General features: G+C 44.2%; 1 protein-coding gene across 2 annotated transcripts in view; it reads right to left on the bottom strand.

Moving 5' to 3' along the window:
• IL1B (interleukin 1 beta) overlaps positions 1 to 27,211 on the bottom strand; it is a 37,733-nt gene that overhangs the window by 7,936 nt on the left and 2,586 nt on the right. The window contains exon 1 of one of the 2 annotated variants that reach the window (XM_005889988.3): positions 530 to 627. The exons of the other annotated variant lie outside the window; for it this stretch is intronic. The gene's annotated coding sequence lies outside the window, so the exon portion shown is untranslated. Of the gene's footprint in view, positions 1 to 529; positions 628 to 27,211 lie in introns of those variants that run through there. 2 annotated transcript variants of the gene reach the window in all.

Raw genomic sequence — 27,211 nt, 5'->3', positions numbered from 1 at the left:
TGTACCTGGCAGGCAAGCAAAGAAGCCATTTTCAAATGAATGAGTGAATGCACGAAAGTCATCCTTTGGGTTCAGAGTAAGTGAAAGTCACTCAGCTGTGTCTGACTCTTTGCAATTCTTAAGGCCAGAATACTGGAGTGGGTAGGTGGGTAGTCTTTCCCTTCTCCAGGGCATCTTCCCAAACCAGGGATCAAACCCAGGTCTCCTACATTGTAGGCGGATTCTTTACAAGCTGAGCCACAGGGGTCCAGAGTAAAGCATTTGCTAAACCAAGCCCAAACCAGGAGCGGATCTCTTAGGTGATCTGGGGGAGAGGTAGGATCCTGAGCTCTCAGATGCCAGCTGCTAGATAAGTGGTATTAATTCCCCTATTATTTTGCAAGTTATGGTATTATAACATAGCTGGCAGTTTTGCAGAAAGCCCAGCTGTCAGGCAGAGAAGGAAGAGAAGAGAGAGGGAGGAAGACAGAAAAAAAGAGAGAGAGAGACTCCTTTAAGACCTAGTCAGAAGGAAGAATTAAAGTGGTACCTGGGCAATGAAGGTTGGCTGGAGAGAATAGGATCCCTGGGTGGCTTGCTGTGCCTCCAAGCGGGTATACTGTCTGCTGGTCTCTCCTACCTATTTTATGGCCTTCAAAAGCAGAAGTGGAGAGCTGAGAGATTTCCCCTTTGGTTAACTGATTTCGCAACCAAGTTAAAAAAAAAAAAAAAGGATTGATGGTAACTCCTGGGAGAGAAATAATTCTCCAGTCCTTGGGAGGGCAAGTGATAGCCAACTGTGACACATCCTTGCAAATGTGTCATCATGCAAATATATGTTGGTTTTTCTGACAACTTTTGTGCAGATGATGTGAAACCAAAATAGCGGGTTTTCCTAGGTAAGAAGGATGTTTTAATTTCGGATCTCCGGGGACAAAGTGGAGGACACACAGAGGCACACGCACAAAATTGCTTCCTCGCTCACTCCTTGCACTTAAGTTTAGGAAACTTCTCACTTGGAGATGAATAAGTGAGCATAGGGAAGTGACAGTAACCCTGTGAATTCTGAACCCATCATGCTGTTTTCTACCTTGAAGGCTCTGGGTCAATTACTGAAGCCTCTGGGGAGACATTTGATCTTGCTAGGATGAGGCAGGGAAAACACAGTTGTGCAGGGATGCAGGCTTCAGATGGAGCTGGGGGAACCTTGGAGACAAGCTCATCCAACCCATTCTGACCAGGTGCTGGTATCCTAGCCGATTGCATATGGAATCAACATTAATATTTGTTGGACAGTGAAATGAACCTGGATTGAGAACCTGTTTGAAAAGATTGTGAATAAGTTTCATAATCACATTCCCTTTTTAAAATGCAGAGACGTTGGGGTCTTTTCTGGAAGAACAGTGATTAAGACTCTGCGCTTCTACTGCAACGGGGTTAGGTTTGATCCTTGGTTGGGGAACTGAGATCCCGCATGCCTCATGGTGGGGCTACAAAAAAAACTGCAGAGATGGTTTATGCCTAACAGAATTTTTTTTTTCTGTTAAGTCTGAGAAGCAAAAAATTTCTAAATAAAAATATTCAGCTGAGACTATATCTGTTGGTAGCTCCAAGAGTTATTAGACATTAGACCTTTTTTTTCCTCTAGTTTTATTGCAATGCTATTTACATTAACCTTGTATAAGTTTAAGGTGTTCAACAGGGGCTTCCTCAATGGCTCAGAGGTAAAGAATCCACCTGCAATTCAGGAGATGCAGGAGATGTAGTTTCGATCCCTGGATTGGGAAGATCCCCTGGAGAAGGAAATGGCAACTCATTCCAGTATTCTTGCCTGGAAAATTCCATGGACAGAAGAGCCTGGTGGGCTACAGTCCATGGGGTTGCAAAGAGTCAGACATGATTGAGTAACTAAGTACAGCACAAGGTATACAAGTTGATGACTTTATATATATATGGGTGAGTATATATATATATATATATACACATATAGCAAAAAGTTTAACCATTCATAAACTTATACATATATACACATATGTACTATATGTGTATATATATACATATATATACACATGGTGTTGAGAACATTTATGATTTACCTTCTTAGCAACTTTCAGCTATATGATACAGTGCAGTACAGTGTTAATTGCTCAGTCGTGTAACCCCATGGATTGTAGCTCACCAGGCTCCTCTGTCCAATACTGTATTACGTATCAGTATAGTTAATAATAATCACTATACTGTACATTAGATTCCCAGAACTTAGCTATCTAAAAACTGAAAGTATCATACATACTCTTTGACCAACATCTCCCATTTCTCTCACCCCCTAGCCCTTGGCAACCGCTATTCTTTTCTCTGTTCCTATGAACTTTGCTTTTATTTTATTTTTTTTAAGATTCCATGTATAGGTGAGATCTATAGCTTTTGTATTTCTCTGACGTATTTCACTTTGCATAATGCCCCTCAAGTTCATCTGTGTTGTCAAAAAGATAAGATTTTCTCCTTTTATTTTTTTATGGCTAAATAATATTCTTTTATATACATGTTGCTGCTGCTAAGTCACTTCAGTCGTGTCCGACTCTGTGTGTGTTATATATCTCTAAATTGAGATATGTATCTTTGTAATATAGTCTGAAATCAGAAAGTGTGATACCTTCAGCTTTGTTGTTTTTAAGATTGTTTTGGCTATTCAATGTCTTTGGAGATTCCATACACATTTTTGAGTTGTTTTTCTGTTTCTGTGAAATATGCTGTTGGAATTTTGATAGGAATTGTGGTGAATTTATAGGTGGCTTTAGGTAGTATGGACAACCTAGAGGGGTGTGATGGGGATGGAGGTGGGAGGGAAGTTCAAGAGGAAGGGGATATATGTATACCTATGGCTGATTCATGTTGATGTCTAGCAGAACCATCACGACACTGTAAAATAATTATCCTCTAATTGAAAATAAAATACATTTTAAAAAAGAAAAAAGATATTAGTTATTCTAGTTCAAAACATGGGATATCTTTCCCTTTACTCATGTCTTTGATTCTTTTATCAATGTGTTATAATTTTCAGTGTACAGGTCTTTTCACCTTCTTAGAAATTTATTTCTAAGTATTTTGTTGCTTTTGATGCTATTGTAAATGGCACTGTTTTCTTTATTTCTATTTTGCACCAGACTTTGTTTAACTCAGACATCAGAAGCATGCCTGCCTGGGTACTGCTCCAGGGTAGCCCTGGAAGAATGAATGAATAAATAATCAGGTCAAAACTAGCGCATGGAGTCTCAGAACGATGCCTTCTCTACCCCCTTTGTCACCTATATTATAGCACATTTAAAAAATAATTTATTATGTATTTATTTTTGGTTGTGTTGGATCTTCATCACTGTGCATAGGCTTTCTCTAGCTTTGGCCAGCAGGGACTATTCTCTAGATTTGGTGCACAGGCTTCTCTTGTTGCAGAGCACAGGCTCTAGGGAACTCGGGCTTAAGTAGTTGCAGCACACCGGCTCAGTAGTTGGAGTTCCCAGGCTCTAGAGCACAGGTTCAGTAGTTGTGGCTCACGGATTCAGTTGCTTCGTGTCATGTAGGATTTCCTGGATCAGGGATTGAACCTGTGTCTTCTGCAGTGGCAGGCAAAATTACCACTGAGCCACCAGGGAAACCCTATAGCACTTATAGCACTGAATCGGAACCTGGCTCACTTACCAGGTTCCTTTAGGAACTTGTGAACTCTCAGAGCCGGGACAAGCACACTGTGATGTGCAAGTTCTGGCAGTAAAACTTTGCTCAGCATGGTTCATGGGAGACAGTTTTTGACTTTTGCAGGCAGGAGGGAAATAGACTTTCCCATGGGCAAGGATCATATAATGGTTTCACCAGCCAGCTTTCTGATTGGGCCCCTAGTATCTTGATATTGAGCCTCCCAGGCGGCTCAGGGGTAAAGAATCTGTCTGCTAATGCAGGAGACATGGGTTTGATCCTTGGTTTGGGAAGATCCCCTAGAGGAGGAAATGGCAAGCCATTCCAGTATTCTTCCCTGGGAAATCTCATGGACAGCAGAGCCTAGAGGGGTACAGTCCTTGGGGTCACAAAAGAGTCAGACATGACTTAGTGACTAAACAACAATCACAACAAATCTTGATATCAGGAAGGCAGATGCAAGAAACCTATCTTTGGAATGTTGTATGTTCCACATGGAATCTAAAAGTTGCAACCTGTTCAGTACATCCCTTTCTTGTGGGTTTGGGGATCTGTAGTCATTTCCTAAGTCTAAGCCCTCATAAAAGTGGAGGTCTGGTTCTGCAGACTCTGTTTTGCCATCATAGGATCCACTCTGGAAATGAACTCTTGGTCCTCAAGTCTCATTGAAAGAACTACCGACTTCCTCAGACTCTTTATGCTGGGGCCCTGGTGGTCTGGTAGTTCTGTGGGTTCTCCTGACAGAGAATCAGAATTGGTGATGTGATTAGAAGCCAAGTGAAGGAAGATGAAAACCAGCGGCAGTAAGAGAAGTAGGCAAGGGACTCAAGCATCATTTCTGAATGAATCCGTTCTGTTTCTGGGACTTGAGATAGAGGTCAGGAATAAAATTACTTCTCCATCTTCTTCATCCATCAGTATCCAGGGTGCATGAGCCCTCATTCTTTCTGTTCAAGGGAAATTTTGGAGCCGTGGGGCAATGCCCCTTGACGTAATAATCTCTACAGTTCTGCCCTGTCTCATCCCAGCCCTGTGGCCTGGACACAAAACCTGGCAGCATCCTGTCCATCTCAGGAAGTGAAACCTCTTATTGTGTCAAGTTCACAGATTGCACAATGCCTGTATTAAAAACAGTCTTTCCAGGAGGACGACTCAGGCCCCAGCACTTCCTTCCGGTCCCCAATAAGCAGAAAACATCTCATTACAGATGTAGTTGCACAGAGGGAGGGCCTGGAAGAGTGATGATGATGGGGATGGAGATGCCTGGGAATGGACCAAGCAGAAGTGGGAGATTGGCAAGCCTGGATGTCATAGGGAGCTTCAGCTCTTTGGAGATTCTTCAGCTGTTGAGTCACCCAAGCTCTTCTCATATCAAAGTTGCCTGCTACCCTGCCGAGTCATTCCTCTGAAACAGGACTGGCCTTACTTAGAGCAGCGTGTGCCTTGGTATCATTTTATGCCTCATCTTGGGCATCTAGCCTCTCTTAATAAGGTTGGTCTCACCCAAATGGTCTTCACTCAGTTTGAACAAGAAGACAGGCAAAATAATCATGGGTTAGTTCTTATATTGTCATGATACATGTAGTGATGTCTGCTCTATGTTGGAGGCCATGACCAACCCTGCCATCTTCCCCAAGTCCCTTCTCATCCTCAGCATTGACTTCCTAATATTGTTCCTAAGAGTCTGTCATTTTCCTTCCATTATTTCTGTAGATCTTTCTGGTATCCGAAAGTGTAAACAATGTCCTATATAGCCACACTTGTCACCATGGATACATGACTCCTTTTCCTTCTGCTGCTGCTGCTAAGTCGCTTCAGTCGTGTCCGACTCTGTGCGACCCCATAGACAGCAGCCCACCAGGCTCCCCCGTCCCTGGGATTTTCCAGGCAAGAACACTGGAGTGGGTTGCTATTTCCTTTTCCAGTGCATGAAAGTGAAAAGTGAAAGTGAAGTCGCTCACTGGGTATTATTTAGGACTGGGAAGTCTGATTTTTAGGTTTGAGACCTCTGTTCTTCTCAGAGCATCATCTTAGTTGGGTCTGCTTCCTGCCCCCTTGAACCCAAGTACTTATAGAGGGGACAGACTCCAGGAATGCTCCATCCTCTCTCCAGATCTAGAACAAGGAGGGCTTAGATATTTAAGCAGGAGGAGCAATTCAGTGAGGTATATGGTCTCCAGTGGACTCTCCCTATAGGCTGAGATCTTATTTCACCTCTGAGAACCCAGTGAAAACTTGCCCTTCCTTTAGATCTAGCAGAAAAACCGTGGGTGGGTGAGATGGTTACCAAGGACTTTGTGTTCTATATCTCTTTGCACGCATAATGGGTATAGGAGAGCTGGCCATAAACATAACACTCTGATACAACTTATACCAGGGGTCTGGAAACATTCTGTAGAAAGAGCCAGGTATCAAGTATTTCAGGCTTTGTTGCACCACTCAACTCAACCATCGTTGTGAGAAAGCAGCCATGGGTAATATGTAAACAGATGGGCTTAACTGGCTATGGCCTGTAGACTGAAGGGTGCGTGTCCCTGTCACATACCATTGTATTACACCATTTTTATTGTATGCAAACTTAGAGATAGTACTTTAAAAAAGCTGTCCTTTCTCATATAACTCAAGGTCCAAAAAAACAAACAACTGGATTAAAATGTGGGCAGAAGATCTAAACAGATATTTTTCCAACGAGGGAATACAGATGGCCAACAGGCAATACAACTAATCATCAGAGAAATGCAAATCAAAACCACAGTGAGATATCACCTCACACAGGTCAGAATGGTATCACCAAAGATGCCAGGAGATAGGTTTGCAGGAAGAAAGCCTGGCTTACTGCACAAAGAGAAAACAAATAACAAATATTAGCAATGATAGGGAGAAATGGGGACACTTTTACCATTGGTAGGAGTGTAAATTGGTTTAGCCACTACAGAAAACAGTGTGGTTTCTTAAAAAACTAAAAATAAAACTGACCCAGCAATTCCACTCCTGGGTATATATCTGAAACGAACAAAACAGTAATTTGAAAAGACACACAGCCTCAGTGTTCATTAGCTGAATTATTTACAGTTGCCAAGATGTGGAAGCAACCTAAGGCTCCATCAGCAGGTGAATGGACACTGAAGATGTAGTGCATGTACACAGTGAGATATCACTCAGCCGTAACAAGAATGAAATTTTACCATTTGCAACAACATGCATGGATTTGGAGGGTATTATGCTTAGTATGTGAACTGTGAACTTCCAGATGTTCAAGCTGGATTTAGAAAAGGCAGAGGAGCCAGAGATCAAATTGCTAACATCTGCTGGATCATAGAAAAAGCAAGAGAGTTCCAGAAAAACACCTATTTCTGCTTTATTGACTATGCCAAAGCCTTTGACTGTGTGGATCACAATAAACTGTGGAAAATTCTGAAAGAGATGGGAATACGAGACCACCTGACCTGCCTCTTGAGAAATCTGTATGCAGGTCAGGAAGCACCAGTTAGAACTGGACATGGAACAACAGACTGGTTCCAAATAGGAAAAGGAGTACAGTCAAGGCTGTATATTGTCACCTTGCTTATTTAACTTATATGCAGAGTACATCATGAGAAATGCTTGGCTGGATGAAGCACAAGCTGGAATCAAGATTGCCGGGAGAAATATCAATAACCTCAGATATGCAGATGACACCATTATGGCAGAAAGTGAAGAAAAACTAAAGAGCTTCTTGATGAAAGTGAAAGAGGAGAGTGAAAAAGTTGGTTTAAAGCTCAACATTCAGAAAACTAAGATCATGGCATCCGGTCCCATCAGTTCATGGCAAATAGATGGGGAAAACAGTGGAAACAGTGTCAGACTTTATTTTTTGGGGCTCCAAAATCGCTGCAGATGGTGACTGCAGCAATGAAATTAAGACACTTACTCCTTGGAAGGAAAGTTATGACCAACCTAGATAGCATATTCAAAAGCAGAGATATTACTTTGCTAACAAAGGTCAGTCTAGTCAAGGCTATGGTTTTTCTAGTAGTCGTGTATGGATGTGAGAGTTGGACTGTGAAGAAAACTGAGTGCCGAAGCATTGATACTTTTGAACTGTGGTGTTGGAGAAGACTCTTGAGAGTCCCTTGGACTGCAAGGAGATCCAACCAGTCCATCCTAAAGGAGATCAGTCCTGGGTGTTCACTGGAAGGACTGATGTTGAAGCTGAGACTCCAATACTTTGGTCACCTGAAGCAAAAAACTGACTCATTGGAAAAGACCTTGATGCTGGAAAAGATTGAAGGCAGGAGGAGAAGGGGATGACAGAGGATGAGATGGTTACATGGCATCACCTACTCAATGGACATGAGTTTGAGTAAACTCTGGGAGTTGGTGATGGACAGGGAGGACTGGCATGCTGCAGTCCATGGAGTCACAGAGTTGGACACGACTGAGCGACTGAATTGAACTAAACTGAATGCTTAGTGAAATAAGTCAGATAGAGAAAGGCAAATACTGTTTACAATCAATTAAATGTGGAATCTTGGACTTCCTGGGTGACCGAGTGATTAAGATTCCACACTTCCACTGCAGAGGGCGTGGGTTTGATCCCCTGATCAGTAAACTAAGATCACGCATGATGCATGGTGTGGCCCAAAAAAAAAAAAAAAAAAAAAGCAAACTAGTGAATATCGCAAAAAAAGAAGCAGATTCACAGATATAGAGAACAAAATAATGGTTACCAGTGAGGAGAGATGAAGGGGGAGGGACAGTATAAGGGTGGGGAAATAAGAGGTACAAGCTATTAGATATAAAATGTGCTACAAAGATATATTGTACAACACAGGGAATGTAGCCAATATTTTATAAATAACCACAAATGGAGTTATTGTTGTCATTTAGTCACTCAGTCATGCCTGACTCTTTTGCCACCCCATGGATTATAGAATGCCAGGCTCCTCTGTCCTGGAATTTCCCAGGCAAGAATACTGCAGTGGGTTGCCATTTCCTCCTCCAGGGGATCTTCCCGACCCAGAGATCAAACCCGAGTCTCCCACATCGCAGGTGGATTCTTTACCACTGAGCCACCAGAGAAGCCCATAAATGGAGTACAACCTACAAAAATTGTGACAGTCTACTGTACACCTGTAACATATAATATGGTATAGCAACTATAACTCAATAAGATAATGTGTCCGACTCTTTGCAACCCCGTGGACTGTAGCCCACCAGGCTCCTCCATCCATGGGATTCTCCAGGCAAGAATACTGGAGTGGGTTGCCATTTCCTTCTCCAGGGGAACTTCCCAACCCAGGGATCGAACCCAGGTCTCCTGAATTGCAGACAGATGCTTTAACCTCTGAGCCACCAGGGAAGCCCCAATAACTCAATAAGATAATGTGAAAACAAGCGGGAAAAAAGCTGTTTTTATTGGGCACCTACAGAGGATGAGATGGTTGGATGGCATCATCAACTCGATGGACATGAGTTTGAGTAAGCTCCGAGAGCTGGTGATGGACAGGGAAGCTTGGCGTGCTGCAGTCCATGGGGTCGCAAAGAGTTGGACACAACTGAGTGACTGACCTGAAGTACCAGTCACCTTAATCTCATTATCTTATTTAATCTTCACTATTTACCTTTAAGCTTCCCTGATGGCTCAGAAAGGTAAATAGTACTGATCCATTTCACCTATAGGGAAACTGAGGCTAACAGAAGTAATTTATCTAAGACCAAACAACCAGTAAGTGTTGAAATCATGACTTACATATGGGTTTGCTGAACCCAAACTAGATCCTCTTTTTTTTTTTAACCACTTAATTTATTGTCGTGAACACTTCTTGCCCCATTCCTGTGATGTCCATGGTGTCCATCTTTAGGCTCCTTTCTCAATAATTCGGTTATATTGCAAACAATGTCATCCTGGCGGATCGTGTGTTTTCCCCTAAGTGTTTCTACACTGGCCTAGTAGGGTTAGGGTGGACTCTTCCCTCCTTTTCCTACCTGTGATAAATTGTGTGAGTTTGTGTCTTTCTCCTTCTCTCAGGGCAGCACAGGTACTTTCCAGCTGAGTTCTCAGTTCTCTCTTCTCTTTTCTGAGTATCTTCATTATTCCTCTTCACTTTCTCACCTGCTCTGGCTGCTGTGTTGCCTGATTTCCTCTGTCCTAGCCTTTTTCCTTAAGACTTTGCTATAGCACTGTCAAAACAATCCCTTTAGGGTTTCTACCCCCGGAATCTTATGCCTTAAAAAAAAATGATGCTAAAAAATACTTCTCTCCTAAAATCTGTGATAAAATGCATCTCTCCTAAACTTTCTGTTGTGTATTCTACCCGCTGGTTGTTACATAATCAAAGGTGATTTGGCCACTTCCTTCTATGGCTTACTTAATTTCACTTCTTGACTCATTTTCTCCGAATTGGCTAGAACTGAGTTTTCTATTTTCTGGGAGAGGAAGTTCTCAGCAAGGTCACTCAGGATTTATCGGTTGTACTGCTTAAGTCTAGTACCCAAACTCCGGGTGATTATCTCCCCTAATTACTGAACGAGGATGTCTGATTGTATAAAGGTGTTATAACAATTCTGCCCAAACTTCAATACAGTGGATAGATATTACAGAATTCACCAACCTCTGACGTGGAGTTTCTTTCTCACCCTAATATTAGAAGGCTAGAAAATCTTTCAACATCTCCCTTTAAAGCATCAGTGGAACTGTCACGGAGAACCCATTTTTCAAATTAGGTTTTTATAGAGAGTGATGTTTGACATGGTTCTAGAAATGATCAAGGTTAATTGATGATGTGCACAGGCAGAAAGTTATATGCTAGTACTAGTCCCAATATCCCGGGGACTTCCCTGGTGGTCCAGTGGTTAAGAATCTGCCTTCCAATGTAGGATATGTGGGTTTGATCCTTGGTCTGGGAGCTAAGATTCCACATGCCTTGCAGCTAGTGAGCCTGCACACCACAACTGGAGAGCCCACATGTGACAACTAAGAACCAATACAGCCAAAAATAAATGAATAAATATTTAAAAAATCCCAATACCTTTCTTGGGATTTTTGTTAATCTATGTGTGTGTTAAGTTGCTTCAGTCGTGTCTGACTCTTTGCAACCCTGTGGACTGTAGCCTGCCAGGATCCTCTGTCCATGGAGTTCTCCAGACAAGAATACTGGAGTGGGTTGCCATTCCCTTCTCCAGGGGATCTTCCTGACACAGGGATCGAACCTGTTTCTCTTACATCTCCTGCCTTGGCAGACGGGTTCTTTACCGCTAGCACCAACTAGGAAGCCCTTTGTTAATACATATGCTTATTTTAAGATTTTCAAACAATTCAAAAATATTTAGAATAAAAAGAGGAAGCCCTCCACTCCCCTTCCCCACTTCCTCTCTCACTGGAAAAGTCATTCAATCAGAAAGTATCCCGGTCATCACCACCCAAGGACTCACCCATCCCTCCATTCATGATTCACCATTGATTCATAGAAAGGGTCTTTCTTGAGTGCTTCCTAAATGCCTGGGGTCTGTAGATTTCTCTTCATCCCCATACCTCACTACAGTTCAAGTCTTCCTCCCTTTTCACCTAGGTTATTTCAATCATGTCCTAATTGGTTCACTTGCTGCCGCGGAAATTCCATCCATCCATTCCCCACACACCAGCCACAGAGATCACAAAACAAATTTGGGACCCAAGCCCTTGTTTCAATCCTGTCTTTGGCTTCCCATCCCCTTTGTGGATGAGTCCTCGCTCCTGAGCAGGGCAGACAAGTCCCATCATGGAGTCTTCTGCTTTCCTCTCTGAGCCCACGCTTCAGCCCTTCCAAACTATTTGCAGTCCCTTGAATGTGATGACCTTTCTGGGCTTTGGTACAACCTGTTCTTTCTGGCCTGAAACCTCCTTCTCCTATTTGGAGTTTGACCAGACCCTAGTCCTTAAGGCTCATGCTTTGCCTCCTCCATGACAAGTCTCTTCCCAAGTTGGGTGGTGGGTACCCTTCTTACCTCTGATGTGCCTCTAACACCCTCTGCAGACCTCCTTCATTGTGTTTTATTTGCTTGTCTCTGTTACTATTTTTTCTTTTCATTATTTGAGTATAATTGCTTTTGGAGCTTCCCTGGTGACTCAGATGGTAAAGAATCTGCCTGCAATGCAGGTTCGATCTCTGGGTTGGGAAGATCTCCTGGAGAAGGGAATGACAACCCACTCCAGTATTCTTGCCTGGAGAATCCCATGGACAGAAGAGCCTGGTGGGTTACAGTCCATGAGTTTGCAAAAAGTTGGGCACAACTGAGTGACTAACACATGCATAATTGCTTTACTGTGTTCTTTAGTTTCTGTTGTACAATGAAGTGAGTCAGCTATATGTATACATGTATCCCCTCCCTCTTGGGCCTATCTCACCCTGTCCCCCTCACCCCATCCCTCTAGGTCATCACAGAGCACTGAGCTAAGCTCCTTGTGCTATAGAGCAGCTTCCCACTAGCTATCTATTTTACACATGGTAGTGTATATATTTCAATCCTACTCTCCTAGTTCACCCCATCCTCCCTTTTTCCCCCATGCCCACATGTCTGTTCTCTACATCTGTATCTCTATTTCTGCTTTACAAATAAGGTCATCTATACCATTTTTTTCTATGGGCTTCCCAGGTGGCGCTAGGGTAAAGAACCTGCTTGTCAATGCAGGAGACATAAGAGACGTGGGTTCGATCCCTGTGTCAGGAAGATTCCCTGAAGGAGGGCATGGAAACCAACTACAGTTTTCTTGCCTGGAGAATCTCATGGACAGAGCAGCCTGGTGGGTTATGGTTCATAGGTTTGCAAAGAATCGGACACAACTGAAGCAACTTAGCATGCACATACCATTTTTTCTAGATTCCACATATATGTGTTAACATACTGTATTTTTTTCTTTCTGACTTCACCATATATGACAAACTCTAAGTTCATCCACATCTCTACAAATGATTCAGTTTCCTTCCTTTTTACAGCCAAGTAATATTCCATTGTACATATGTACCACATCTTCTCTATCCATTCATCTGCTGATGGACATTTCAGTTCAGTTCAGTTGCTTAGTCATGTCCAACTCTTTGCAACCCCATGGACTACAGCACACCAGGCTTCTCTGTCCATCACCAATTCCTGGAGCTTGCTCAAACTCATGTCCATTGAGTCAGTGATGCCATCAATTTAGTTCCTTACTATTAATGTACCTGTTGCAGGCTTGGGATTATTACAGCTTTGACTTCTGTGCCTGGCACATAATGGTGCTCCACAAATGTTGGTTGACCAAATGCATGAAAGTCAGGAGTGATCACACCATGCCGCCCTCATTGCTTCCATCTTGTGCTAGCTTCCTCTAATGGGGAAGTGTTTCCTTAGAAAAGAATCTCCTTGCATGAAAAGCAGAGATTCATCAGCAGGCACAATATCCAGCCCAGAACCAACTCTTCAGCAACAAATAGGCCCCCCAGACTCTTAGAGCAAGAGAGTGGTTCTGGGCCCAGTCAGGGGTGTTACCCTCTTGGAGAAGCTCAGCTCCTGTCATGAAGGCACAGTGTATACCTTACTGCTTGGTCTTGTGTCAGAGCAGGGCCCACCTGCTTCTGTGGGGAACTCTGACCCTTCTATGAAGTTAGTTTTGGGACAGGCAGATGATGGAAGCTCCCCCCATAACCACAAACAGGTGATCTGGGTCTCACCAGAAATACCCTAGAGGCAAATTTCTGGAAAGGTGCTCCAATTTCTCCAAAAGGACAATTTTGAAGTGTTTCTTGAGGGCTTTTCAAATTCCTCTGAAAATGCAGGAATTCTAGGAAGATGAAGTCAGAGCTGATGACAAGTTGGCGTGAGAAAGTTTAGGTCAGATCAGGTCAGGTAAGGTAAAGTCCTTCACTCATTCAACATACCAGGTACCCAGTTTGATGTGTGTTTGTGTGTGTATGTGTGTGTATGCACAGAGGAAAGGTAACACAACTACACAAGGCATGATGGCTGTCCTCAAGGAGTTTTGCAAACATCCACAATTTTAGACGGAATACGGCAGTCCTGGGGCAGATATAAACTGTCATGAAGCTCATCTCACTTTCCTCTCCACACTCAGGGACACAGCCAGGCCAGAGGAGGGAGAGAAACACATTCCAGCTCTCTGTGGGCTGCATATGCTCCAGGCTGCACACCGAGCTGCTTTTGGGGGACTTGTGAGCTTTGGTGGGAAGGGTCATTTAGTGCAGGGCAGGGCTGAGGACCTGATAATGCCAGGAAAGGAGTGGGGTGAGCATCCCCTCACTCTGGACAAGAGACTGTGAGGAAAAGCAGCGCTGGCCTTGGCAATATGGTGTCTGGAGAAACTACAAAAGGCTTCAGGTCCTACTGTACAGCACAGGGCATTCTGCTCCACGTTATGTGGCAGCCTGGATGGAAGGGAAGTCTGGGGGACAATGGATAAATGTATATGTATGTCGTATCCCTTTGCTGTCCACCTGAAATTATCACAACATTGTTAATCAGCTGTACCCCAATGCAAAATTTGTTGTTGTGGTTCAGTTGCTCAGTTGTGTCCTACTCTTTGTGATCCCATGGACTGCAGCGTACCAGGCTTCCCTGACCTTCACTGTCTCCCAGAGTTTGCTCAAACTCATATCCATTGAGTCAATGATGCCATCTAACCATCTCATCCTCTGTCGCCCCTTTTTCCTCCTGCCCTCAATCTTTCCTAGCATCAGGGTCTTTTCCAATGAGTCAGCTCTTCCCATCAGGTGGCCAAAGTATTGGAGCTTCAGCTGCAGCATCAGTCCTTCCAATGAATATTCAGGGTAGATTTTCTTTAGAATGGACTGGTTTAGGATCTGCTGTTTACTGACAATCGAAACCAGTTGTATTCACATTGTGTCCCCAGGCCAGGGTATGTGATGAACAATTTCTGATCAACTGGGGATTAATCAGATCATCCTTTGCAAGTTCCGGATGGCTGATTCTGGATTCTGTTTAGGTCTTACTCCTCCTTCTCCAAAGGATGCAGGACCTGGAAAGTTAGTATCATTCAATTCAGTGCCTCTGGGTGGGCGGCTCATGTCCCTGGGTCCTGCCAGGAAGATTGTACTACTTTGGCTCATGGGGGAAGTTTCCCTGCCTCTCTCAGTTCCGCATTGGAGTTCCTTCTAAAATTGCTTGCTCAGTCCAGAGAGCAACCTTACCCAATAGGGTCCTACTTCACAGGGGCTTAAGGCACTGTGATGTCCTGATCAGGCGTCTCTTCCCGAGCTCCCCAGGGCAGCCGATGGCCGAGGGACCAGCCTGGCCCAGGGTCCAGCCCAGATCTAGCAAAGCACAGACTCCCATGCAGGTACCCAACATCCGGCTCAATATCCTCCCACCCACGCTGTATGTTCAGATGGAGAGAGCATGAGGCGTTCCACTGTGCCCCTGGGAAACCCCAGGACTCTGAAATCTCAGTGTCAGCCAGGGGCCACGTTCTTCACACAGTTCCTGCCACTTGATATCAGTTCCCTGCTTGTTGTCTTTTTTTTTTTCAATTTAATTAATTTGTTTTTGGCTGCACTGGGTCTTCATTGCTGCCTGAGGGCTTTCTCTAGTTGCAGGGGTGGGTGGACTTATTACAGGGGACAGGCTCTAGGGCATGTGGGCTCAATAGTTGTAGCACATGGGCTCAATTGCTCCGAGGCATGTGGGATCTTCCAAGATCAGGGATCGAACCTGTGTCTCCTGCATAGGCAGGTGGCTTCTTTACCTTGAGACCACCAGGGAAGCCCTGCCTATTGTCTTTTCTATAAATGACTTTGTTGACAAGGGGACTAGCCTGGTGTGAGTGGAGATGGAGGGAAAAAGGAATACATTCTCAACATTTCCTCTGAATCCACAGCAGCCAGGCTGGCTGAGCACACGTGGTTTTGTCAGACCACTTAGCTCTTATGTTATCTTGTAGATACCCAGCTCTCAGGAGTTGGCTGGTTTCTGTGAATTCCAGCAAGTTCCTTAACTCTTTCTGTCCAGAGGGTGATTTCCTAGGAGACATTATTTTAAAGCATCAAGAGTACGATCGGATTCACCTCAGGCTCCCGTTGTCACAGGACAGGGAGGTTTCCTCTGACTTCTTTTAAGTTCTAAGTCATGAGAAAGCAAGCCTACAAACAAGCAAACAAACTCGTTACATGGATACTCAGAACCAAACCTTTCATCTCCCCAGGTGACAAACGTCCTTCTTGGTTACTAGGGAGCTTCTTTGGGTGTGACGGTTTGGGAACATAGCTGACCCTCCCCACCAGTCTGTAAGCTCCTAGGGGGCCATGACACAACTGTCCACCTTGCCTTCTCCTGTGACACCTTGCTTAGGGCAAGCACTCAATGAACTGGCTGAGTTATCACTGAATAAAGGATTCCAGGAGGCACTCAATGAGTGAGTTGAAAAGACCAAGGAGGGCATCAGATACAGTGCTGCCCTCCTTGTCCGGTCCACAGACGTCATTCCCTTCCTAATGAGGAGTTGTCCCTTCCTTATGAGAATGACCTCATTTCCACTGCTGCCATTGAATCTCTGACTGTAGAGATAATCCAACAGGGATTGTTGGTTGTGAGTGCTGTGCTGTGCTAAGTTGCTTCAGTCACGTCCAGCTCTTTGTGATCCTGTAGCCCACTAGGCTCCTCTGTCTATGGGATTCTCCAGGCAAGAATACTGGAGTGGGTTGCCATGCCCTCCTCCAGGGGATCTTCCTGACCTAGGGATTGAACCCACATCTCTTAAGTCTCCTGCATTGGCACATGGGTTCTTTATCACTAGCGCCACCTGGGAAGCCGTATGAGTGAGTATGTGTGCTTTAAGACTGGAAAACGTTAACTGGCAACAGTTGCTCCTAAAGAGCTCACTTGACCTGGGGCTGCAGCGAACTTGGGGAGTCCTGTTGCCCAGTGTGCATCACTGCTCCTTTGTCTCATGAGTTCCCTGAGACTTTTGACTGAATGGAACCCCAAGTAGGTTTACTGCACAGGGGCTTCCTGAGGTCTCCCACATCCCTCATAATTTAGCCTCCTCCCTTCCCAAGGTTATCATTACCTCCCATGTAGCATTTTCAGTACTGCTAGGAATACAAAGATGGATTAAAGATGGTTTAATCAGGGAACATGGGCTTCCCTGGTGGCTCAGCAGTAAAGAATCTGCCTCCAATGCAGGGAACCTAGGTTCAATCTCTAGGTTGGGAAGATTCCCCTGGAAAAGGTCACAAAGAGTTGGACATGACTGAATGACTAATATTTCCACTTACTTATCACCTTGAATACAAGGAATTAATACTCCAGGCAGAAGAAGCCTTGCTCTGGCCACCCCCAAGGTTGGCTGCCTCTTGGAAAAGCTCCGTTTCAGCAATCATGCATGCAGGCTTCCTGTTCTCTGCCTACAGCATTCCTGCTTTCTCACTCCCACACTCTCAAAGCACCAGTTATTCACCCTTATCAGAACCTCTAGCCCACGGACATCCCCCCTCTGTATCTGCCCCCTCTGCTTTTGCTTCCTTTTCCACCCAGTTTAATTTCTAGGCTCCATCTTTGCAACCATTTTCTTGATGGTCTTCTCAGCAGACTTCCTCTTTTCTCTTCCTTATAACACGTGCATGTTCAGTCGTTCAGTCATCTCTGACTCTTGATGACCCCATGGACTATAGCCTGCCAGGTTCCTCTGTCCATGGGATTATCCAGCAAGAATACTGGAGTGGGTTACCATTTCCCCCTCCATTTCTTCCCTAGCACTCACTAGACAACACCTCTGACCTGGTTGTATTAATGATCTGCCTCTCCGTCGGAGCCCCTGGGGACTGTTGGAGAAAACTACTTGACCTTACATACAGCTGTGACCTGGATGCATGGGCTCCACCACCACCCACTGCTCTCTCATTCTGCTCAGTCATCCTATGAAGCTTTCCTTGGCGTCTGTGCACAGCAGCAATATCTTGACTCCATCACTCGCATGCTCAGTCCTTGAAAATAAATCTCATCATCTGAAAATCCGCTCAGCATCTCCCCACACTACCAACTGCATCCCACCCACCCCCACTATGCTCTTATTCCTGGAGTAGTACAGGCTCTTTCTTTTCGCCAGGTCCTGAACATCCCGACTCATTGTTATTTATTTATTTTTAGCTGTGCTGGGTCTTCATCGCTGTGTGCGAGCTTTTTCTAGTTGCAGAGAGCAGGAGCTACTCTCTAGTTGCGGTGTATGGGCTTCTCATTGCAGTGGCTTCTCTTGTTGCGGAGCACAAGTCCTAGGTGCATGGACTTTGCAGCTTGTTGACTCTAGGGTATGCAGATTTCAGTAGTTGTGGCATACTGGCTTAGTTGTTCTGTGGCATGTGGAATTTTCCTGGACCAGGGATTGAACCTGTGTCCCCTGCATTGGCAGGCAGATTCTTATTCACTGAGCCATCAGGGAAGTCCCTGACTCATTATTATATAATAAAAAAATTTATCTGAACTTTGTCCCAGATTTCTGGCAGGGTGCTTCTGAAACCCTTGGAATTTCCTCAGTGACAGGTAATGATCTGACTCATGGCAGGGTGTCTAGAGAGTTTCATGCTGGTGTCTGGTCATCAGAAGGACCAATTTGATGATTAGAGGGCTGGGGCTGGGAGACACGATATCAATCCTTTCTTCTGGCCTCCTGGGATGAGAGGGAGGCTGGGGGTTGAGTTCAGTCACATAGCCAATGATTTAACCCAGCATATTTGTGTAATAAAATCCCCCCAAACTCTGGACACTGAAGCTCGGAGAAGCTTTCTGGATGGAACATACAATGATGCACTGGGCAGGTGAGGCATCCTGACTCACAGGGAGAAGGCATGGAAGCTCTGTGGTCCCTCCCAGACCTTTCTCTAGATGTCTTGTCATTTGGCCCTTCTTCCTGATATATATCCTATATAATAAAATTATAATACTTTACACTACAATTGTTGTTGTTCAGTCACTCAGTCATGTCTGACTCTTTGCAACCCCGTGGGCTGGCTGCAGCATGCCAGGCTTCCCTGTCCTTCACTAACTCCCAGAGTTTGCTCAAACTCATGTCCATTGAGTTGATGATGCCATCCAACCATCTTATCCTCTGTTGCCCCCTTCTCCTTCTCTCTCAATCTCTCCCAGCATCAGGGTCTTTTCCAATAACTTGGCTCTTCACATCAGGTGGCCAAAGTACTAGAACTTCAGCTTCAACATCAGTCCTTCCAAGGAATGTTCAGGGTTGATTTCCTTTAGGATTGATTGGTTTGATCTCCTTGCTGTCCAAGGGCCTCTCATATAATAACAATAATAGTACTTTCCTGAGTCCCGTGAATCTTTATCCAACCTGAGGGGGTCATGGGAACTTCTCAGTTTACAGCCACTTAGTTGGAAGTCAGTGGCCCGGGGACCCCTGAAACACAGCTGGTATTGGAAGTAAGGGATGGTGCCTTTTAACTTGTGGGGTCTGCACTGACTCTGGGTGATTATTACTAGAGCTTAATTGAAGTACACTCAATTGGGATTCAAATGGGATACCCATCTTCTCAAAGACCTTGTTGTATTGATTTTTCTCATCTTCAACCATTTGCTCTCTGCAGCTCCATCTCACCAGACCCACTCATGTCTTGCTTTTCTAAAACAAAACAAAGGAAGACAACATCTTTCCTCTCCTCTCTGCCTATTGCTTTGCTTTTCTTGAAAGAGTGCTTTCCCTTGCTTCTCCTCCAACTCTTCAACCCTCAGTGGTTTGCTGCCTCCCAGATGGAAACTTCTCTCATAAAGGTCATCCTTGGCCCACAGCTGATGGACCATTTTCTGCCCCCTCCCTTTTAAAAAATCATTTATTTAAGTTTTTGGTTGCACTGAGTCTTTGTTGCTGCATGGGCTTTCTCTAGTTGCAGCAAATGGGGACCAGTCTTTGTTGGTGAGTTTCTCACTGTGGTAGCTTCTCTTGTTGCAGAGTACGGGCTCTAGGTGTGTAGGCTTTGGTAGTTGTGGCTCTCCAGCTTAGTTGCTCCACAGCATGTGGAATCTTCCCAGACCAGGGATCGAACCCATGTATGCTGCACTAGCAGGCAAATTCTTATCCACTGAACCACCAGGGAAGTCTTCCCCTCCCCTTTCAAATTTGACTTCTCAGCAGTATTTCATATTATTGACTATTTTCTTATCTTCTTCAACTATAAACCCCTCCTAACCTAGCTTCTTCAAAAGCAGAGACATTACTTTGCCAACAAAGGTTCGTCTAGTCAAGGCTATGGTTTTTCCTGTGGTCATGTATGGATGTGAGAGTTGGACTGTGAAGAAAGCTCAACGCTGAAGAATTGATGCTTTTGAACTGTGGTGTTGGAGAAGACTCTTGAGAGTCCCTTGGACTGCAAGGAGGTCCAACCAGTCCATTCTAAAGGAGATCAGCCCTGGGTGTTCTTTGGAAGGAATGATGCTAAAGCTGAAACTCCAGTACTTTGGCCACCTCATGTGAAGAGTTGACTCATTGGAAAAGACTCTGATGCTGGGAGGGATTGGGGGCAGGAGGAGAAGGGGACGACAGAGGATGAGATGGTTGGATGGCATCACCGACTCGATGGACATGAGTTTGAGTGAACTCCGGGAGTTGGTGATGGACAGGGAGGCCTGGCGTGCTGCAATTCATGGGGTCTCAAAGAGTCAAACATGACTGAGCGACTGAACTGAACTGAACCCTAGCTTCTGCAATACCACATTGATTTTCCTTTGTCCTATTTTTGAGTTTATTTATTTTAATTATTGAATTTATTTGACTGTGTGGGGTCTTAGTTGTGGCACATGGGGTTTTTGTTGTGTTATCAGGATTTTTCCTTGTGGTCTACAGCTCTCTAATTGCAGTGTGTAGGCTTAATTGCCCTGTGGCATGTGGGATCTTAATTCCCTGACCAGGGATCAGACCTTCTTCTCTATATTGCAAGGCAGATTCTTAACCACAGGACCACCAGGGAAGTCCCGTGCCCTTCTCTTGTATTTCTAGCCCACAGAAGTCTCATCATCCACATGGGTTCCTAGAGCACTACCTCGATTCCTTCTCCTCATTCACTAAGCTAGCTCTTCTTCTGATTAACCACTTTTTTGGCTTCTTCTTCCCCCAGGATACCTCTGGTCTCTGTGCATATACACCCTCTGTGTCTGTTGCTCCGTAGCCCAGATGACAACACCCAACTCACCTCTTCATTGGTCTCCCTGCTGTTCATCATGTGACTCTCCAACTTATTCTCCACCTACAGCTGGAATAATATTTTCAGAACAGATGCAATCACATAGAGCCAGAACTTTATGTGGGGCTTCCCTGGTGGCTTAGATGGTAAACAGCCTGCCTGCAAGGCAGGAGACTGGGTTCGATCCCTGTGTTGGAAAGATCCCCTGGAGAAGGAAATGGCAACTTACTCTAGTATTTTGCCTGGAGAATTCCAGAAGAGCCATGGACAGAAGAGCCTGGTGGGCTACAGCCCATGGAGCCAGAGAGAGTTGGACACGACTGAGTGAAAATATTTTTTAATTTGGTCTATGTAAGGTACAAGTGACTTTTTGGTCGAATGAATGAATGTCATGTCCTAGCTTAAACCCCAATAGTTTATTTTTAAAAATTATTTATTTTAATTGAAGGATGATTGCTTTGCAATATTGACTTGGTTTCTGCCATATATCAACATGAGTCAGCCATAGGTATACATATGTTCCCTCCCTCTTGAACCTCCCTCCCAACTCCTACCCCATCCTACTCCTCTAGGTTGTCACAGAGCACTAGTTTGAGTTCCCTGAGTAACACAGTGAATTCCCATTGGCTGTCTACTTTACACAGGGTAGTGTGTATGCTTCCACGCTACTCTCCATCTGTCCCACCCTCTCCTTCCACTCACCTCCCTGCCTGTGTCCATAAGTCTGTTCTTTATGTCTGTGTCTCCATTGCTGCCCTGCAAATCTGTTCATCAGTGCCATCTTTCTAGTTCCATATATAAGCATTAATATATGATACTTATTTTTCTCTTTCTGACTTACTTCACTCTGTATAAAAGGCCCTAGGTTCAACCACTTCATTAGGATGGACTCAAATGTGTTCCTTTATATGGCTGAGTAATATTCCATTGTATATATGTACCACAGGTTCTTTATCCATTCATCTGTTGATGGACATCTAGACTGCTTCCCTGTCCTAGCTATTGATATAGTGCTGCAAGGAACAACCTAATAGTTTTTCATGACCCTTAGAGTCCAAGCTCCTGGACAGTTTCTAGCCCTTCTGACCTAGCCCTTATACACGCCTCTCTTTAACTTTAATTGTTATCATGCTCACCCCCTCTCTATGCGGGACACTCTGCCTTTTTCCCCCTATGATTCATCTTCTACATTTCAACTTTCATGGGCTTTTTCCTGTCTCACCTGCTATTGGGTCCTAGTCACTTCCTACTCCACCTATTATATAACAATTACATTTTTATTGTGATTGTTTACAGTATCTATTTGCACATCCTTATCTGTGTCTCACTATCCCCATCACTCCATATTCTTGGCAACATTTGATGTAGCCAGACTTTTAAAAAATTGATAACTTAGTAGAAAATGATATCTTATTATAATTTAATTCCCATTTCTCAAATTTTTAATGAGATTGAGCATCTATTCAAATGTTTTCTAGCCAGGTGTGTTCTTCTATGAAATGCTTATAATTTTCTCTGCTGATTTTTATTTTTAAAATTCATTTGTAGGAGTTCTATTTATATCATCTGAATACCATTTTTTTTTTTTTTTACTCCATTGAGTGAAAGGCAGGATCTTAATTCCTTCTGTCTATGTCTATGTGCTTAGTCACTCAGTTGTATCCAACTCTTTGCGACCCCATGGACTGCAGCATGCCAGGTTTATGGGGATTCTCCAGGCAAAACAGTGGAGTGGGTTGCCATGCCCTTCTCCAGGGGAATCTTCCCAATCCAGGCATCAAAGCCAGGTCTCCCACATTGCAGGTGGATTCTTTACCATCTGAGCCATGAGGGAAACCCAGAATACTGGAGTGGGTAGCCTATCCTTTTTCCAGGGCATCTTCCCAACCCAGGAATTGAACCAGGGTCTCCTGCATTGAAGGTGAATTCTTTATCAGTGGAGTTACCAGGGAAGCCCAAACCAGGGATCAAATCATGCCTCCTGCAATGGAAGTGCAGAGTCTTAACCTCTGGACCACCAGGGAAGTCCCTAAATATCAATTTTTTGCAAAATATGTATGTTGCAAATATTATATTCCAGTTTGTAGCTTGTCATTTCACTTTTAATGAAAAAAGTTTAACTTTTAAAATGAGATCAAGTCGATCCGTATTCTATTTATGGTCTATACCATTGGAGTCTTGTTTAAGAAATATCTTCCTTCCCAAAGCCACAAAAATCCTCCTCTGTTTTGTTCTAAAAGTTTTCAAGTTTTGCTTTTCACTTTTGTGCCTTTATTCCATTTAATTGACTGTCTCCTTTGCTGAAGAGGGACTTCCCTGATAGCTCAGTTGGTAAAGAACCTGCCTGCAATGCAGGAGATTCCTGTTCAATTTCTGGGTTGGGAAGATCCGCTAGAGAAGGGATAGGCTAGCCACTCCAGTATTCTTGGGCTTCCCTTGTGGCTCAGCTGATAAAGAATCCACCTGCAACGTGTGAGGTCTGGGTTTGATCCCTGGGTAAGGAAGATCCCCTGGAGGAGGGAACGGCTACCCCCTCCAGTATTCTGGACTGGAGAATTCCATGGACAGTATAGTCCATGGTGTCGAAAAGAGTCGGCGGTATGTCTGAGCGACTTTCACTTTCACTTTCTGCTGGGGAGAAGCTGCAGGAGGATGTAAAACATCAGTCTTGTTTCTTGCTGATCCCCAGAGTCCCAAATAGTCACTGGTACCCAGTAAGGGATCTGTGACTAAACAAATAAATAACTGAGTGACTGAAGGTAGAAACTAAGCAGCATGGGCGTTCAAAGGGAGCAAGAGATACCTTTGAAGAGACGAAGGAGAAAAAGTGGGATAGCGGTTCTCAATCCTGGGTCCACAATGGAATTCCCCAGAGAGCATTAAAATGTACTGTGGAGAGACTTCCCTGGTGGTCCAGTGGCCAAGACTCCATGCTCCTAATTCAGGGGCCCTGGGTTCAATCCCTGGTCAGGGAACTAGGATTCCACTTGCTGCAACTAAGACCTAGGACAGTCAAATAAATTCACTAAATAAATAAAAATAATTTAAAAAATAAATAAAGCGGAAGGGGAGGGAAGACATGCTGGAGAGAGGGACCAGTAGAATGGGTAGAGAGTGTGAGGAAGAGAGTAGTGGGGAATCTGCCCCGGGGGAAAGGTGGGCAAACAGATGTCAAGGGGATGATTTCTCAGGGATCCCCATGGACACAGTGCTCCTCCCAATCTCCAACTCAGACATCAATGAGCAAGGGTTCCAGGTTCTCTCTTTCTCTTCCTTGTTCCAGGAGCAGAATAGTGACTGATATACAGGAGGAGAAAGGAGGCAGCATGGTGGGGAGTGAGGGGTGCAGAATGCAAAGATGGAGGAAGAGGCTTCCGTCCCCAGAGGAGGAAGACTGGGGCTCCAGAGAGGCTTCAGCTTCCTGAAGTGCCAAGCCTTTTAGATGGCTTTTAAAAGCCATTTAATGGTGTTTTCCCCTTCATGGATCACAGCCTTGTCATGGCAAAGGGTCTATGGTTTTTCCAGTAGTCATGTATGGATGTGAGAGTTGGATCATAAAGAAGGCTAAGCACCAAAGAATTGATGATTTTGAACTGTGGTGTTTGAGAGTCCCTTAGACTGCAAGGAGATCAAACCAGTCAATCCTAAAGGAATCAGCCCTGAATATTCATTGGAAGGACTATTGCTGAAGCACCAATATTTTGGCCACCTGATGCGAAGAGCTGACTCATTGGAAAATTACCCTGATGTTGGGAAAGATTGAAGGCAAAAGGAGAAAGGGGCGACAGGAAGTGATGGTCAGATAGCATCACTGACTCAATGAACATGAATTTGAGCAAACTCCAGGAGACAGTGGTGGACAGAGAAGCCTGGCATGCTACAGTCCATGGGGTTGCAAAGAATCAGAAATGACTTAGCAACTGAACAATAACAGCAACAAATGGAGTTTTATCTGGTGTTCAAGTTCACAGACAACTAATATAGTAACAATGGGAAACTATTTGAGAAGGCTCAAGGGAGTGGCCTGGAAGTTCTGTGTTGTTATAGCTTAGGGTGGCTTAGGGTGAGTTCAGACTTGGATCTTTGCATACCTGGCAGTCACCTGGCTGTCCTAGAGCATCTTCACCTTAACATGCCTTACACTGAACCTTGATATTTCTGCTCAACCCATCCCTACATCTATCTCCCAGCTCTTACCAAATGGTACTCCAACGACCCAATACTTAAGTAAAAGTCTTAGTACTCATCCTGAATTTCTCCCTGTCCCTGTTCTGTCACCCTATTTGATCCATCAGAGCTTCTCGCAGGCTGTCTCTCTGACATAAATCCTGCCTGTGTGTTGCCAGTTCATTCCAACCACCTCTCAAGGGACTCCTTTGAAGTCTCTTCCAAGAACCTTCACTGCTCAAGACAGGTATGCCTGTAAATGCAGCCAGGAGACTTAAAAGGTAACCAGTACAATTGGGTGGAGTTACACTTACAAGTTATTCTTCCTTGAACAATAAACAAACATTTGTTATTTATATAGGGAAACATGCCATCTTTCTTCTCATGCCAACTAACAGACATTATTAGTTGACGAAATCTGCTGATACCACCAGTACTGTTCTTGAATGCTCAACTTGAATTATTCTCACTGTTGTATATGGGACTTATTCTTGGGGAAAGGTAATTGAGTTTTCCAAAGCAAACGGAAATTTGAGGTGTGCCTCTGGAGCATGACTCATGGAATCAGATTCTTAGAGGGAGCTCAGCATGCCTCCAGGTAAAGGAGCTTTGATAGCTGCCATGGGGAGTGGTTGACCTTTGCTGGAGTCACCAAGGTTGAAGTTTGGCTTGCTTGCCTAAGTGTTCCTTATCTGATTAATAATAAGAATCAAATTCATAGGGGTGGATTAATAAGCTAGAACGCCAATGTATCACATTTATGGTGAAGGCCATATCTACAATAACTGTATGTAGTCAAGTTCATATCAGGATGAGAGTTCTGACAAATATATAACATAGGTGAGGGGCTACCCTGGTGGCTCAGTGGTAAAGAATCCACCTACTAATGTAGGAAACAAGAGTGTGATACTGATCCAGGAAGATCCCACATGCCGTGCAGCAACTTACCCTGTGTACCACAACTATTGAGCCTGTGCTCTAGAGCCTGGGAAGCACAATTACTGAGCCCACGTGCTGCAGCTACTGAAACCTGAGCACCCTAGACCCTGTGCTCTGCAGCAAGAGAAGCCACTGCGATGAGAAGCCCGCTCACAGCAACTGGAGAGTAGCTCCAGCTTGCTGCAACTAGAGAAAAGCCCCCATAGCCAAGAAGACCCAGCACAGCCAAAAAAAACCTAACTAATAAATAATTTTAAAAATAGCATGTGAGAACCATTGGACTGAAATTTAGATTTTCCTGGAAAATTGTGATTGCCATTGACATACTTTTCTGCAGACTGTGATGCTCATGCCCCTAATATTAAAAGATGTGTTCCCATCAGTTGCTTTACTGCCAGTTTTCTTTTTAAAACCTTAATAAGTAAGTCAAGTGAGCCTGAGGAAGCATTGCTATGAACAAAGCTAGTGGAGGTGGTAAATTCCAGTTGAATTATTTCAAATCCTAAAAGATGATGCTGAAAGTGTTGCACTCAATATGTCAGCAAATCTGGAAAACGCAGCAGTGGCCACAGGACTGGAAAAGGTCAGTTTTCATTCCAATCCCAAAGAAAGGCAGTGCCAAAGAATGTTCAAACTACTGCACAATTGCACTCATCTCACATGCTAGTAAAGCAATGCTCAAAATTCTCCAAGCCAGCCTTCAACAATACGTGAACCATGAACTTCCAGATGTTCAAGCTGGTGTTATAAAAGGCAGAAGAACTAGAGATCAAATTGCCAACATCCGATGAATCATCGAAAAAGCAAGAGAGTTTCAGAAAAACATCTATTCTGCTTTATTGACTATGCCAAAGCCTTTGACTGTGTGGATCACAATAAACTGTGGGAAATTCTTCAAGAGATGGGAATACCAGACCACCTGATCTGCCTCTTGAGAAATCTGTATGCAGGTCAGGAAGCAACAGTTAGAATGGACATGGAACAACAGACTGGTTCCAAATCAGGAAAGGAGTACGTCAAGGCTGTATACTGTCACCCTGCTTATTTAAACTATATGCAGAGTACATCACAACACTGGGCTGGATGAAGCACAAGCTGGAATCAAGATTGCTGGAGAAATATCAATAACCTCAGATATGCAGATGACACCACCCTTATGGCAGAAAGCAAAGAAGAACTAAAGAGCCTCTTGATAAAAGTGAAAGAGGAGAGTGAAAAAGTTGGCTTAAAGCTCAACATTCAGAAAACGAAGATCATGGCATCGGATCCCATCACTTCATGGC

This window comes from Bos mutus, chromosome 11 (genome assembly GCF_027580195.1).
Source record: "Bos mutus isolate GX-2022 chromosome 11, NWIPB_WYAK_1.1, whole genome shotgun sequence".
Lineage (NCBI taxonomy): Eukaryota > Metazoa > Chordata > Mammalia > Artiodactyla > Bovidae > Bos > Bos mutus.
The sequence above is the reverse complement of the archived record's forward strand: the minus strand, read 5'-3'. Positions and strand labels throughout refer to the sequence as shown.